The sequence below is a fragment of the Ascidiella aspersa genome, chromosome 6, assembly GCF_963924565.1.
Source record: "Ascidiella aspersa chromosome 6, kaAscAspe10.2, whole genome shotgun sequence".
NCBI lineage: Eukaryota > Metazoa > Chordata > Ascidiacea > Phlebobranchia > Ascidiidae > Ascidiella > Ascidiella aspersa.
Genome location: NC_139452.1, coordinates 26,234,509 through 26,239,635, shown reverse-complemented (window position 1 = coordinate 26,239,635; position 5,127 = coordinate 26,234,509). Strand labels below are relative to the sequence as shown.

General features: G+C 39.0%; 1 pseudogene; it reads left to right on the top strand.

The window, feature by feature from the left end:
• The first annotated feature begins 1,487 nt into the window (after positions 1-1,487).
• LOC146141024 (uncharacterized) lies at positions 1,488-2,574 on the top strand (annotated as a pseudogene).
• Positions 2,575-5,127: the final 2,553 nt, after the last annotated feature.

Sequence of the window (5,127 nt, the reverse complement as noted above, 5' to 3'; positions counted from 1 at the left end):
ACCATGATGATCTTACCACAAAGCTAGTTTTTAATCTAAACAAAAGTTAGTCAGTATGGCAGAAAGCTGGCGACTTGGCATAGTCAGCCGAAGAATCAGACAGAAAACCGAAGAAATTAGTCAAAAAAAAATTAATTTTAATTTTTTTTTGAAAGATCGACTTTCTACACAAACATGTTCTCGTTCTACACACATTCAATCCAATATCTTTTTAAATGCTAAATATGTAGGAACATTTTACACTAAAATTAGCAGGAAATACTTTTTTGTGTCATTCTGAAACAAGTATGAAGCACGTTGTTTAGCAGAGAAAAGCCAGTGTTTGGCATATAAATTGTTTATTAGTTGAAAAAGCACTAAATTTCGATAAAACTGTTGTGTATTTGCAGTTCTACTTGATTTGGCAAGTAGTTCTTTATTAATTTAAAAAAGCAATCATGATAGTCGCCATTCCTGTTAAATAGACGAGTATGACATTCGCATGGGCATAACGAGGAAGTACTAGGCCATGTTGTTCCATCTAAGGCTTAAACTACATTTTTGGCTGTTTTAATTACGTAAACTCAATAATTTTTCGCGCTTTGCGCAAACTTCGGCCTCGTTTACCTATGGTAGTATTTCTGCTATTCAGCCAAGAGATCTTATGCATACTATGGCATGTTGCACTTCACTGTGTGACTCTAATTTCGGCAACCAATTTCTATTAACTGGGACTATAACACACCATTATTTTTTTATTAAAAATTTATCCTAGTTAAAAAAAAAAAATTCTCGCTTTTTAGTTTGATTTAACATGCATGTGTGCACATCAGTTCGCCGCAATACAGCTTATCTATGTAACAGTGTTAGAATAAGAAAAGCAGACATGTGCGCCCCCAGTCCTCCAGGCTGTACTTCAGCATACTCCATATGTATTTGTTTGTGTCACAACAAATTTTGCGCCTTCCGCGCACCTTTGTCCTGATTCGTTTACTTCATAATAATCTTCTTTATCGCCTGAACACGGCACAGTTGATACATTCATTTGACAAACAATAATTTAAGATTTGGGGCACGACCAAAAAAACGAAGAATTTACGCCAAAAATGCTGGTCGCCAGAAGGCTGGCAAGATTCTGCCAGCCTGCTAATAGTGGCCTAAACCCTTGCTTGTAATACCATCACAGTTAAAGAGTTCAGTTGTTAGAATAACAGTCTGGGATCGTGGATAAGAATCCCACCATGTAGGTGTAGTGTTTTATAATGTGCCGGTTACCATTTCGTGTCGTCTGTTACATGAACTGTTGTGTACATAATGATTCTACCTAGCGTGTGCTGAAGTTGTGCTGCGTAATTGACAGCAGCGTAATAAATCCGTTTGAATCCCTAAAAGCGTGAGTGAGACGCTACATTTGGCGACGAGGATCTGTTTTTCATTCATTTAATCAACATTTGGGTTGATTGTGGAACTTTCGGAAGGTAATGGAAGGGAATCCTGCCCTCGTGGGAATGTCAAACAGTGATGTTGGTGCACTGAAACCGTTCGATGTTCAAGACGATGCACATGGTTTGTCTCAACGCTGGAAGCGTTGGAAACGAGCTTTCAATCTATTCTTGGTGGGAAAGGGAATCACGAGTGGCGCTCAGAAAAAGGCACTGTTGCTACATACTGCAGGTATGAATGTGCAGGAAATTTACTATACATTAGTAAACGAGGAAGATGACAATAAGACCTATGATGAAACTTTAACTGTTTTAAATGAGTATTTTATGCCAAAGTGCAACATACCTTTTGAAAGACACTTGTTTCGTCAATTGCATCAAACAAATGACGAATCAGTTGATCAGTTTGTATGTCGACTAAGGCAAAGTGCAGCTACTTGTAATTTTGGAAATGAGACAGATGACCAAATTCGTGATCAAGTAATTGATAAATGTCACTCAAATGCACTACGTAGAAAGTTTCTGGAGAGAGATACACTTACCCTTAAAGATGTGTTGTCAATGTCCAAAGCATTTGAAGCTGTGAATTCTCAAGCAAAAGTGATGGAGGGAAGCCAGACAGTCAACTACATTGAAAAGCCTGGAAAACGTCAGGTTGCTTCAACATCAAGAAAAGAAGTAAAAACCTGTTTTGCTTGTGGTCAAAAGGGACATTTTAAGAAAGATATGATATGTCCAGCTAGAAAAAAAGCTTGTGCTAAATGTGGTAGAGTTGGACACTTTAAATCAAAGTGTTGGTCCAATGGTTTCCAGCCATCAAAATATAATGGTGAAGAGGGACATCGTCCTTTTGAAAGGCGTTCCAATAATAACACTGTACAAAATGGAATAGAGAAAGAAGATGGTGATGGATTTGTTTTTGGTCTAAAACCTCTAACAGAGTTTTATACAGTGACACTGGTAATTGGTGGTGTTACCTTGCCAAATATTTTGATTGATTCAGGGGCGTCAGCAAATATTGTTGACAAGGATACATGGGAATGGCTGAAGAAGCAGAAAATTAAAGCAGAAACCAGAAAGTCTGCCAAGACGTTGTATGCATATGGCAGTAAAGGGCCTCTTGCTACCTTAGGAACTTTTACAGCCCAGGTGAAATCTAAAGACAGTCTTCAAGAGTGCAAGGCAGATTTTATTGTCACAGAAAAAAAGGGTCACACCTTGCTTGGAAAGCATACTGCAGAAGTGTTAGGATTACTACACTTGGGGCCAAGTTGTGTGAACTCTGTGTATGATGATGTTTTGTCCAGATTTCCAAAACTGTTTTCTGGAATTGGTTTGTTGAAGGAATACAAGTTGAAGTTGCACATCAATGATAAAGTTAAACCTGTGGCACAGCCTGTGAGAAGAATTCCATTTCAGCTGAGAGAAAAAGTGGAATTAAAATTAGAAGAGCTGTTAAAGGGGGGGATAATCGAGGAAGCACCTGAAGGGCCTACTGGTCGGATTTCTCCATTGGTGGTAATTCCTAAACCTGATGGTGACATTAGAGTGTGTGTGGATATGCGACAGGCTAATACAGCTATTGTAAGGGAAAGACACCCAATACCCACAGTGGAAGAGTTGCTTTATGAACTTAATGGAAGTACTGTTTTCAGTAAATTGGACTTGAAGTGGGGATTTCATCAAATTTTGCTTGATGAACACAGTAGGCATATCACCACATTTATCACACACAAGGGATTGTACAGGTACACTAGACTAATGTTTGGTCTAAACTCTGCCCCAGAGAAATATCAGAAGATTATATGGGATATCTTGAAGGGATGTCAAGGAACTGCAAACATTGCAGATGATGTTATTATACATGGGCGTACAAGAAAAGAGCATGATCAGAGGTTGTATGCTGTGTTGGATAAAATGTCTCGTTGTGGTTTAACACTGAATGCTAAAAAGTGCAAATTTCGTATGGCTAAACTTACTTTTTTTGGCCATGATTTAAGCAAGCAAGGGATTAATCCAAGTGAAGAGAAAATAGCAGCAATCAAGAATGCTGAACCTCCCAAAACTGCCAGTGAAGCAAGATCATTTATGGGTTTGGTGCAATATTCTGCACGATTTATCCCGAATTTGTCTTCAATTGCAAGACCCATTTTGGATTTAACAAAGAAAAGTGTCAAGTTTACATGGGGCAAGGCCCAGGACATTGCATTTGTAAGACTAAAGGATTTAATTGCCAAAGCAGACACCCTTGCCTATTTTCGCAATGACTGCACAACAAGAGTAATTGCAGATGCTTCTCCATATGGATTGGGTGCAGTTTTGACTCAGTGGCAATGTGGTCAATGGAGGGTTATATCTTATGCATCAAGGAGTCTTACTGATGTGGAAAGAAGATACAGCCAAACAGAACGAGAGGCATTGGCTTTAGTTTGGGCTTGTGAGCGGTTTAATTTGTATTTGTTCGGAAAAAAGTTTGAATTAGAGACTGACCATAAACCACTTCAGTTTATTTACTCAAAGTCATCAAAGCTTCCAGCACGTATTGAACGTTGGGTGCTAAGACTGCAAGGGTATGATTTTAAAGTTGTGTACAGACCAGGCAAAAGTAATATTGCCGATGCGTTGTCCAGGCTTAATTTAGCATGCTGTATTGACAACAGTGTTTCTGAAGACTTTATTGGTCAAGTTGTGGAATACAGTACACCTGTTGCTATGTCATCAAAAGAAGTGGAAAGAGAATCCGAAAAAGATGAAGAACTAAGAGTGGTTAGACATTGTGTAAAAACAGGTGATTGGTCAAAATGTGTTAATCCAAGCTATCTACATGTGAAAAATGAACTTAGTATATATGGAAACCTGATACTTAGAGGCACTAGACTTGTAATTCCTGGTAGTTTGCGTCAAGCTGTGCTGAAACTTGCTCATGAGGGACACCAGGGTATTGTAAAAACAAAGAACAGGCTTCGTTGTAAAGTTTGGTGGCCAAAGATGGATAGAGATGCAGAAACCCTGTGTAAGAAATGTCATGGATGCCAAGTAACTAGTGAGTACAGCAGACCAGAACCAATTGCAAGAGTCCTACCTCCAAGTCAACCATGGCAGGATTGTGCAGCTGATATACTGGGACCTTTACCAAGTGGAGACAACATATTTGTTGTTGTGGATTATTATAGCAGGTTCTATGAAGTGGTAATTATGAGGTCAATTACAAGTTCCTGTGTAATACAAGCGCTAAGCAAAATGTTTGCACGATTCGGTATGCCTTACTCACTTCGGACTGATAATGGCCCACAGTTCATTTCTAAGGAATTTGAAGATTTTCTAAAAGAAAATGGTGTTGAACATGTCCATACAACTCCACTTTGGCCTCAGGCTAATGGAGAAGTGGAGAGGCAAAACAGAACTTTAATGAAGGCAATCCGTGTGGCTCATTCGGAACACAAAGATTGGAAGGCTGAGATGGACAAATTTTTAATGGCGTACAGATCAACACCACAGTCATCAACTGGAGCTTCTCCATATTATTTAATGTTTGGTCGTGAAATGCGAACAAAGCTTCCGGAGCTTTGTCAAGAACCAAGGGTGACCGAAGAGGAGTTTCATGACAGGGACTGGAGCAACAAGCTAAAAGGAAAACTATACACTGACGAGAAAAGAAGAGCAATTTCCTCTGGAATAAAAGTTGGTGATCAAGTTTTGGTGAAGC